General features: G+C 43.6%; 2 pseudogenes; both read right to left on the minus strand.

Moving 5' to 3' along the window:
* Window positions 1-8,825: 8,825 nt before the first annotated feature.
* On the minus strand, window positions 8,826-8,944 carry LOC135051540 (5S ribosomal RNA; annotated as a pseudogene).
* A 2,464-nt stretch (window positions 8,945-11,408) lies between these two features.
* On the minus strand, window positions 11,409-11,529 carry LOC135052369 (5S ribosomal RNA; annotated as a pseudogene).
* Between the last annotated feature and the right edge of the window lie 264 nt (window positions 11,530-11,793).

The following is an 11,793-nucleotide window of genomic DNA, read 5'->3' on the forward strand; positions in this document are numbered from 1 at the left end:
AACTCACAAACTTTTCTTTCACTCATGGTTAGTGGTTGGGTGAAGCCATTTATTGTCAAACAACTGTGTTTACTCTTTTTAAATCATAATGACAACAGAAACTACCCAAATGATCCTGATCAAAAGTTTACATACCCTGGAGATTTTGGCCTGATGACATGCACACAAGTTGACACAAACGGGTTTGAATGGCTACTACAGGTAACCATCCTCACCTGTGATCTGTTTGCTTGTAATCAGTGTGTGTATAAAAGGTCAGTGAGTTTCTGGACTCCTGAAAGACCCTTGCATCTTTCATCCAGTGCTGCACTGACGTGTCTGGATTCTGAGTCATGGGGAAAGCAAAAGAGTTGTCAAAGGACCTGCAGGAAAAGGTAATTGAACTGTATAAAACAGGAAAGGGATATAAAAAGATATCCAAGCAATTGAGACTGCCAATCAGCAGTGTTCAAACTCTAATAAGGAAGTGGAAAATGAGGGATTCTGTGGAAACCAAATCACGGTCAGGTAGACCAACAAAAATTTCAGCCACAACTGCCAGGAAAATTGTTCGGGATGCAAATAAAAATCCACAAATAACTTCAGCTGAAAAACAGGACTCTCTGAAAAAAGTGGTGTGGTTGTTTCAAGAGGCACAATAAGGAGGCATTTGAAGAAAAATGGGCTGCATGGTCGAGTCGCCAGGAGAAAGCCACTACTACGCAAATGCCACATCCCGCTTACAATACTCCAAACAGCACAGAGACAAGCCTCAAAACTTCTGGAACAAAGTCATTTGGAGTGATGAGACCAAAATTTTACTTTTTGGCCACAACCATAAACATTGCATTTGGAGAGGAGTCAACAAGGCCTATGATGAAAGGTACACCATTCTTACTGTGAAACACGGATGTAGATCGCTGATGTTTTGGGGATGTGAGCTACAAAGGCAATGGAAACTTGGTCAAAATTGATAGCAAGATGAATGCAGCATGTTATCCGAAAATACTGGATGAAAATTTGCACTCATCAGCCCAGAAGCTGCGCATGGGACGTACTTGGACGTTCCAACATGACAATGATCCAAAACACAAGGCCAAGTCGACCTGTCATTGGCTACAGCAGAATAAAGTGAAGGTTCTGGAGTGGCCATCTCAGTCTCCTGACCTCAATATCATTGAGCCACTCTGGGGATATCTCAAACATGCAGTTCATGCAAGACAGCCCAAGAATTTACAGGAACTGGAGGCTTTTTGCCAAGAAGAATGGGCAGCTTTACCATCTGAGAAAATAAAGAGCCTCATCCACAACTACCACAAAAGACTTCAAGCTGTCATTGATGTTAAAGGGGGCAATACACGGTATTAAGAACTGGGCTATGTAAACTTTTGATCTTGGTCATTTGCAGTGGCGTGCGGTGAAGTCAGTAGCTAGTGAGGCACTGTGTTTGCAGAGTCCCGCCGATGACCCATACCGCTGCCGTGCTGATGCCCGCTGCCACCCCTGTGCTGATGCCCGCTAACACCCCCAAGCCATTGCGATTTACTGCCGTCGTCACTGATGCAACAGCTTGTGCAGGTGAGGGATCTTTTCAGATCCCTCCCCGCTGTCTCCCCACTGTTTTCACAGCTCTGTGACTGTCCATTGCTGCAGTAATCCTCCTACTATAGAGGCCTTCTCATCCCACTAGGCAGACCCAGCAGCAGCTGTCTGTAACTGCCTCATACGGGTCCCCAGAGCCTGATTTCCCACTAGGCACCTGCTGGGGGCGGCATGCTGATTCCTCCACCCCCCCCCCCCCCACACCACCACCACCATTAGTCTAGCTGATGTCCGTCTGGCCACTGGCTGCTCCTGGCAGTGCAGCTCTGGTTAGGAACACAGCAGCCCTGGTTACCTGATAAATTAGTGATAATCCACCTGGCTGTGAGCGGAGCTCGCTGCTCTGCTCTCTCCTCCTCTGCTGTTAATGTCCCCCTGAGGCTGTGAGCCGCAGTGGCGGCGAAGACGCTCGCCACTCTCTCCTCGTCTGCTGTGAATTTGCCACTGTGGCAAATATAATTGACAATGACATCAGAGGAGAGGAGGAGAGAGCAACGAGCACCCGCCCCGTGCCGACAGCACAGCTCACAACCTCAGCCTCGGGGGTAGGGGCATTAACAGCAGAGCGCCTGCAGAGGAGGAGAGAGCAGCAAGCGCCCATGCCGGCGGCGCCGCTCACAGCCTCAGGGGGACATTAATTTACAGCAACAAAGTGTCAGTGTGGCCTGCATGTTATAACTAATAATCCAATAATTAATACGTTAAAATAGGTGTTTGCAGGGGGGGGGAGGGAGGGGGGGGGGGGCGGCAATAATATTGTGCCTAGGGGCGGCCTGACCCTTAAATTCGCCCCTGAAGGTCCCCTGTCAGCCGGGCAGACTCAGCATGGGTCACTGTGGCTGCAGACATGTCCTTCCACCCCCTTACCTCACAGACAGGGTTTCTCACGCTGCCAGGCACAGGGGCAAAATATAAATATCTATCTTATCTGCAGTATATTTATATATCAGATGCAAATGGCAACACTCAGTGGTCTATATTAGTAAAGAATCACATGACCCCAAGTCCTTCTTAGCTCAAATTTTCGGTGTTTCCACCTTTATCAAGAATTCTCATGAGTTGTGTAATTCTTTACTAATATAGACCATTGAGTGCCGCCATTTGCAACCTGTATAATATGGGCATCTGTTTCCTGGGAGGGCACCATGGAAAGTTTTGCTATATTATTGTTGTCCTGGCCTTTTTCTTGTACTATATACTCTATATATACACACACACAAATTAATTTATTTATATATATATATATATATATATATATATATACACATACACATACATACATATATTAGTCAGAGAGAGTATATGTGTGGCACACAGCATACATAAAGTACATACACACAGCATTCCAAACACACAGCATACATGCACAGAAGCACACATACATGTAGCATGCACACACGCAGCATGCTTGAAAAAACAACAACAGGGCATATACACACACACTTTATAAAAACACACAAAACACACACGCCCCCCCCTCCTTTCCCCCATACTTCACATGCAGGTGGCTGTTGAAGGTCAGGATCTCCTCCGTGACTGCTGGCACGGCTTGGCGGCGCAGAACCTCCTCCTCACTGTCAGGGTTGTCATCGAGTGCTCGCGGTGTGCCACTGGCGCTTCAGCTGCCTGCGCTCCGCGTTAGGTGGTGTGAATATGACGGCAACCTGTCACAGAAGCGCTAACAGCTGAACCGCCGGGCAACAGCAATGGGGTGAGGGTGCACAGCGTCTCCGTCTCTGAAAAAAAAACACGTCTGTGCGCACAGTCTGCGGGGACACACTGGGGGGGGGGGGAGGAGTTGGGAGGGAGGGAGAGAGGAGAGAGTGGGGACATATGGGGAGGGGGGGGACACAGGGGATTGTGTACGGTGGCCGTGATAGCAGTGGGGACACCAGTAGACACTGCGCCATGGTATGTCGTGCAGCACTGCGGCACCCTCCTAAATGTGGTTCCTGCACCTCACTCAGCCTCATACTAGGTCCAGGGTTAAAGATTGGGCCGGCCCTCCCACTTCCCAATCCTATCTTCTTCAGTGACAGGGGCGTGCTTTCATATGAGCTGAAAGCACGCCCCTGTCAAAGCGGCACTGCTAGTAGGTGCCGCTTATGGGTCTTTTTTCAATGGGCTTTCACTGCCCCGATGCTTGGCCCCGCCCCCCGCTTTTGTACTTTTCTCACTGACGGTGGGAGGTACCAAGAATGGTGCCTCCAAAACACATTTAAAACAGTTTTTTACAGCGTAAAATGTTTAAAATACTACACAGCCTAACGCAGATACTTATGACACAGAATATTTGTCTTAAATATCTTCTTTGCATTATTCTAATCATTAATGACAGGGGAGGCACTGCCTCCCCTGACTGCATGTCCCTGGTCATTTGGGTAGTTTCTGTTGCCATTATGAAAGTGGTGATAAAGATTTATGACTGGCAGCCTAATTCACCCAAGTTCCTTGCTAGGAGGAACTGACAAAAGAAATATACAATAGGTGAGCTGGCGCCTGAGGGTTGAGTCAGCACCCTGTGTTACAAAAGGCACTTATGATTCACACCTTTAAGAGTCAAAACATGGTCGCAACATGTTCCATCATAAAATGTATTATATATACATAAAAACAAGTCTATGGTTCATTTGTAAAAGGAATAATAAGTTGCTCCACACTTAGTGTATTTCCGTTTAAAATGTAGAGGACAATAGTAGGTGAATCCCTACAATCTCCTCTTTTTCTTCAATATATATTCAGAGGTATATAGTGGGGGGATAAGGGTACCGGCGACTTCTGTTGTGTGAAGGTGCAAATACTAATACTAAAATCTAAGATTTAAAAGCCAAAAAATATAAAATTGAACAAACAGTTTTAATAGCACATAAAAAATGAGATACATAAAAAGTTTTTCAAAAGAATAATAATAATAAAAATCCAAGTTCAGATAAAAAGGTAATAGGTAAGGACTTAGCTTTTTAAAATAGGCAAGGGGGTCACTGCAGGGCACCCAACGCGTTTCGTCACACCAGACTTCTTCAAGGGGTAGGGACAGAGTGAGATTGCATGCCTATTTATAGCCCTAGCAATACTTGCTCTGGGTACGTGATGTCATAATTCATCATGTGATCAATTAAAAATATTTAACGTAAAAACAATCAGGACACAATCAAATCATGGCCCAAGGTAATGGGTGTCACAGTAACATGTTCTTAGTGGAAAACGAGTGTTCAAAGTATTGTAATCACATCTAAACTGTTTAAAAATGCTAGGAGATAGTAAATTGCGGCACTACCGCCACACTTCCGGTGACGGGGGTAGCGCGTCACGTGACTCCGGGTACTTCCGGCCCACTTCCGGTTTTCTTGTGCTCATGCGCCGGCGGCGCTCCCCGTTCACTGCGCATGCGCCCGCGGGTCGGCTCAGGATAGCAGCAGACGTGGATCTGGTCTCAGTGAGCTGTATGTCCATCATATCAGGTGCTGTAGTGGCCATTTTGTTGGGGCGTAACTCCATAAGGAATATAGGAATTGCGGCGGCCATCTTTCCGGAGTTTGAGGAGACCAAATTAATCTGACTTTGCGGTATCCATGGTAACGATTCCATGTAAATAAAACACAGAGAAACATGGTGAAATCTATGTTATGGTCTTTCACAGATGCTGGGAACTATTACATACCGAGATGGGGATATCTGAATGGCCCATAATGAGTGCACACATTCTGCAATATTTGTCCAAAAATGTGACATGTCTTTAGTGAATTCAGTGTTTGGTGACATGCTATATTAAAAGTGAGGAGATTATGATTTAGTGTGGAGAATGGGCCCAGGTGCAGAATATAATAAAGAGATTATCATTTAGTGTGGAGAAGGAACCAAGTGCAGAATAAGATAATATAAATAAATTTATATATGTTTTATAAGGGAGGTACAAATAGAGTGTGTCCTCCATACATAATAGTTTTTTTTTAAAAACATTAAAAGTGACATGTGAATAATGTGGACCTAGTGTGTATCAACAGACCGGTCACTGAATGGCTTGACATCATTTGTCAGTCCTTACAGTACCCGATCTTCCCAAACAGTCCCCCTCTCTGGTACTGGTCGGGCCCAAAACACTGCTTAGCTTCCAAGATCGGACGAGATTGGGCGTGCCAGTGTGGTTTGACTGTATTCGAATGTAGACGTCGTAACACCAGTACTCGATCGCACGATACTTGAAACAACATTTTTATTGTGCATGTGAACCTCAAACTAAATACAAAAACAAGGACAAGGACAATTTAGGAAAGGAAAGACATGAGTGGATACAGCACCTCATAGGAATGGTGCAATCTCATATCCCTCGTTTAGACCCATTGGTTGCAAGGTTTGTAGCTGAAATATCCAATACATCTCCCTTCTCGAGAGTTTGTTCGCAAGGTCACCTCCTCTCTCTCCCAGACACACATGCTCAATGGCCTTGAACGTGAGATCCTCAGGATTGAAGTTGTGTCGTGCCGTAAAATGTCTTGAAACAGTGTGGCTCTCCACCTTGTTCTTAATGTTTCTTATGTGTTCCTGGATCCTCGTTTTTAATGATCTTTTAGTCTTTCCCACATATTTCTTTTTGCAAGGGCATTCAAGTAGGTAGATCACGGACATGGTGTTACAGTTCATGAAGTCTTTTATGGTATACTCTTGTCATCCGTGTCACTGAAAGTTTTCCGATTTGGATGCAAGTATTTACATACGTTACATTTCCCACACTTAAAGGACCCCACACATTTAGGCATCAGGGTGTTCCTGGTCTGGTTTTCCTTCAAAAGACTTGGTGCAAGATGGTCCTTCAGGTTTCTGGATTTTTTAAAAATAAGGACTGGTTCGGGCGGTAGGATGTCCTTAAGTACTGGGTCCATGCGGAGGATATTCCAGTGGTTCCTAAGCGAGTTCCTAATGGTCTTCTCATGTTGGCTATAGGTGGTGATGAAGGCAACTGAATTCTTACTGGTGTCTCTTGGTTTATACTTCAGGAGATCCTCTCTGTCCACTCTCCTCGTCTTTGCTAAGGCTTCCTACAGTATGGGCCCCGGGTATTCTTTGTCCTTGAACCTTTTGCTGTAGATCAGAGGTGACATCATAAAGGAAGAACAAGAATACCAACGCGTTTCGTCTTATTATAAGACTTCATCAGGGGTACATCTACAAGCATAGGAAACCCATCTTATTAAAATATACATACAACTGTTTATAATAATAAAAAAAACATAAAGAGGAACATATTGCATACAGAGCAATGACATGCACGACAAAGCATAATTGAACAAGACAAAAGGAAAAAAGACCAAAAAAGTATATTCGGAGACATCATAATTACATGGAACATACCTTAACTGTATGGTAAGTATTATCAAAAATAAGCGGATATGGATACCCGACAGCGATATAAAAAACCCTCAGTATCAGAGGGGCTTTCTATTTGAGTCGTCCACCAATCCTAAGAATATATATTATATAATGTTTCAGTACAGATTCTAGTTTAACAGGAAATTGACTTAACCAATAATTTGAAGCACATACCTCATGGGTTGACTACTTGAAAATTAAATCTAGATACTCAGGTGTAGCAGGAATTCACTGAGAACCTGGTAATTTATATTAAAGGACAAATAAATAAATAAATAAAAAACAACTAATAGAGTATTCCAAAAGAATTTTACACGGAATAAACGAGTATAAAATATGTATTAGATTTAATTTTTATTATATTTAGAAGGGATTAATCAGGATATTTATAGATGTCCATTCTGAATGAGTAATTAAGCCAAATTGCAAAGTTATTGGTCTGTGGGGGTCATTCCGAGTTGTTCGCTCGTTGCCGATTTTCGCAACGGAGCGATTAAGGCAAAAATGCGCGTGCGCATGGTACGCAGTGCGCATGCGGTTAGTATTTTAGCACAAAACTTAGTAGATTTACTCACGTCTGAACGAATATTTTTCATCGTTGAAGTGATCGGAGTGTGATTGACAGGAAGTGGATGTTTCTGGGCCGAAACTGGCTGTTTTCTGGGAGTGTGCGGAAAAACGCAGGCGTGCCAGAAGAAAAACGCAGGTGTGTCTGGAGAAACGGGGGAGTGGCTGGCCGAACGCAGGGCGTGTGTGTGACGTCAAACCAGGAACGAAATGGCCTGAGCTGATCGCAATCTGTGAGTAAGTCTGGAGCTACTCAGAAACTGCTAAGAATTTTCTAGTCGCAATTCTGCTAATCTTTCGTTCGCCATTCTGCTAAGCCAAGATACACTCCCAGAGGGCGGCGGCCTAGCGTGTGCAATGCTGCTAAAATCTGCCAGCGAGCGAACAACTCGGAATGACCCCCAGTGTCTCCACATGGCCTCCTTGGGCACCACAGATGGATACTTAGACCTCTATAAATTACTATCATATTATGTATTACAAATCTGAGATTTTATAGTTTATAAGAAAAATAAAAAACAAAAACCCAATAGCAACAATTAGTAAAAATTGCTTATACCCTATATTATGTTACAATATTCATTTCTGGCTATATTCCCAACATTATTTTAACCAACATTATTAAGTTGTAAACATTGCTGACATGATACAAATTATTATCCTCTTCATAAAGAGTCTCATATAAACAAATCAAATATGTCCTTATTACAAATGGTGCTCAATACTTAAATCTCAATGCCATAATAGTAACCAATGTACCTCACCTTTAGTGGATCAGCAGTGATAGCCTGATCTCTGAGTAATGAAACACTGATCCAGGACTACACCTTAATATAGGGGAAATTAGTGACATCATTTAAACTGACTACCGTGATTGGTGCCCTGGAAACCACAAATAAGTTCTTATCATTAACTAATTTAATAATAGTGGTGCTCTAGAAAAGGAGTACTAACCTTATAAAAACCTTCCTATTACTTTTTACTCCTAAAATATTAAGACTAGAGACAAAAAACACCTAATTAGAGTGAGTACCCATAATGCATTTCGGTGAATACTGAACTAGTGGGTTATAGTGTGTGATTGAGAGCTTGGGTATGTGGGAGACAGGTTACCATTTCAACATTAGTGAAAATGTGCCTAAAGATACTAAATGCAATATATATATGTGTACCTTACTAATACCTATGTATATTATTAAAGAAGTGAAAACATAAGCATTATAAAATAAATAAATAAATAAAAAATAAATAATGAAAAATAAAATATAAAAAATAAGCCCTAGATAGTGGCACCCCCTGTGGTGTTTAGAGGTGCACAGCACCTTGTATTCCCAGGTGGTCTCCCATCCAAGTACTAACCAGGCCCAACACTGCTTAGCTTCTAAGATCAGATGAGATTGGGCATATCTAGTGTGGTGTGGGTGTAGATTAACAAGAGTGATTATACTGGAGAATATCAGATATTAGACACTCTATAGCCAAGGAGATTAATTAGATAAACAATGGATCTCTATCGGAGATGTCCTCATCAATAATAATTTAGTATACGTATTTTACGGGCAGTAAATAACATGCATAAAAATGCACTGATTAATTGTATAGAAGGAATACCTATAATAATGTATATTGTAGGGTAGAGTGGTATTGTACTACGTGAATATCAAAGCGTAAAAAGGGGTTAATGGTACCCCCTATATTATTTAGAGGCATTGATAAAATAAAAATATTATTAAAGAATTTTTGACTACAACAATAGAATGTATCAGATATTAATCACACTAAAGCAGAAAAAAATAATTTAATAAACTAAAATAGGTCTCTATTTGGGGGTACTATTCGCATGTAATTTATATATGTTTTTTATGGACAGTAAAAATACATCGATTATATAGAGGAAATACCTATGATATTGTATAAAGCAGTGGCGTGCGGTGAGGTCAGTGGCTGGTGAGGCACTTCAGCCATAATCTCTGTGGAGTCCCGCCGATGTCATCTACCGTGGCCATGCCAATGCCCACTACTGCCACCACTAATGGGCGCCGACCCTGCCAATGGCCTACAAAATCACTGCCACCAACTGCCTGACCCCCAGCCATTAACCTGCATCTCAGACTGATGCCGCCAGTGCCTGCAGCCTTCCTGCTCATCAAACTTGTGATGAGCAGGCGGCTAATACTGTATATTGTCAATTTTTATACATTTATGGGAGACAGAGAGGTGGAATATGGGGAGATGGGAGAGAGGAGAAATATGGGGAGATGGGAGAGAGAGATGAAATATGGAGACAGGAGGAATAGGGATAGATGAGAGAGTAGGAATAGGGGGAGACGGCAGAGAGAGAGGAATAGGATGAAAAGGAAGAGAGACAGAATGGGGGGAGAAGGAAGAAAGAGTATAAATAGGGGCAGACGGAAGAGAGAGAAGGAATAGAGGGAGATGGGAGAGGAGGAATAGAGGAGATGGCAAAGAGAGAGGATTAATAGGGGTATTCGGGAAAGAGGCGCAGCGAGGAAACAGGAGAGAGAGAGGAATAGAGGGAGATGGCAGAGAGAGAGAGAGAGAGAGAGAGAGAGGAGGAATTGGAAGAGACTAGAGAGAGAGAGGGAGGAGGAGCAGGCGGACAGACTGGGAGTAGTAGTGGTGGAGAGCAGGGGGCAGGATTGGAGTAACAGTAGTGCAGAATACGGGAACAGACAGGAGTAATAGAAGGGAGGGCAGGGTGAGAGTAGCAGTGGTGGAGAGCAGAGGGCAGGATTGGAGTAACAGTAGTGCAGAATAAGGGAACAGACAGGGAGTAATAGAAGGGGGGCAGGATGGGAGTAGTAGTGGTGGAGAGCAGGGGGCAGGATTGGAGTAACGGTAGTGCATAATAGGGGAACAGACAGGGAGTAATAGAAGGGGGGCAGGATGGGAGTAGTAGTGGTGGAGAGCAGGGGGCAGGACTGGAGTAACAGAAGTGGAGAATATGGGAACAGACAGGGAGTAATAGAAGGGGGGGCAGGATGGGAGTAGTAGTGGTGGAGAGCAGGGGGCAGGATTGGAGTAACGGTAGTGCAGAATAGGGGGACAGGCAGGGAGTAATAGGAGGGGGGCAGGATGAGACAAGAGTAGTAGTGGTGGAGAGCAGGGGGAAGGATTGGAGTAACAGTAGTGCAGAATAGGGGAACAGGCAGGGAGTAATAGAATGGGGGGCAGGATGGAAGTAGTGGTGGGAAAAAGTGGGCAATATGGGATAGCATAGGTAATTCTCTCCCTCTTATCCCTCGGCACACTCTCGGCAGCCACTGGTGTAAGCTCCGGTGGGGGGGTACACTGTCGGCAGCCACTGGTGTAAGCTCGGGTGGGGGGGCACATAGTCGGCAGCCACTGGTGTAAACTCGGGTGGGGGGAGGGCACAATCGGCAGCCACTGGTGTAAGCTCGGGTGGGGGGGTGGCCATTGAGCTTTGCTCTACCCACTGCCCAATCATTCAGTGACAGGGGCGTGCTCTCATATCTGAAAGCATGCCCCTTGTCACAGCGGCACTTCTAGAGGTGCCACTTGCAGGGCTTTTTTTAATGGGCTTTTACTGCCCGATACCTGTCCCCGCCCCCTGCTTCCGACCCTTTCACATAGACAGACATAGAGCGGTGCCTCTGATTCACCTGTAAGACTGGTTTATTACATAGTGAAGATGATTAAAATAATATAAAGGCTAAAGCACAAACTTATGACACATAATATGTGTCATAAGTATCTCCTTTGTATTATTTTAATCATTTATGACAGGGGATGCTCTGCCTCCCCTGACTGCACGTCCCTGGTATAAAGTAGGATAATAGGATATTATACTGTGAAATGGATGTCTATGCATAAATTTGTACTAAATAGCGGCACCCCCTGTGGTGTTTAGAGGCGCACAGCAACTTGTATTCCCAGGTAGTCTTCCATCCAAGTACTAACCAGGCCCAACACTGCTCTTAGCTTCCAAGACCAGATGAGATTGGGCATATCCAGTGTGGTGTGGCTGTAGATTGACAAGAGTGATTATACTGGAGAATATTTACCCATAGTAATAGAATGTGTCAATATTAACACAGAGGAAGTAAATTTGATATACTAAAGGTAGATCTCTAATTGAAAGTATCCTAAACTAGTGTACTTAATACATAAATTTTGTGGACAATCTATAACATGCATTAATTGTTTATAAGAATGGAGTACCTAAAATATTATATTTTGTTGGACGAGTTCACTACTATAAAATTATAAAATGAATATCAACACATAAGTGTATAT

This window comes from Pseudophryne corroboree, chromosome 2, assembly GCF_028390025.1.
Source record: "Pseudophryne corroboree isolate aPseCor3 chromosome 2, aPseCor3.hap2, whole genome shotgun sequence".
In the NCBI taxonomy this organism is placed as follows: Eukaryota; Metazoa; Chordata; class Amphibia; order Anura; family Myobatrachidae; genus Pseudophryne; species Pseudophryne corroboree.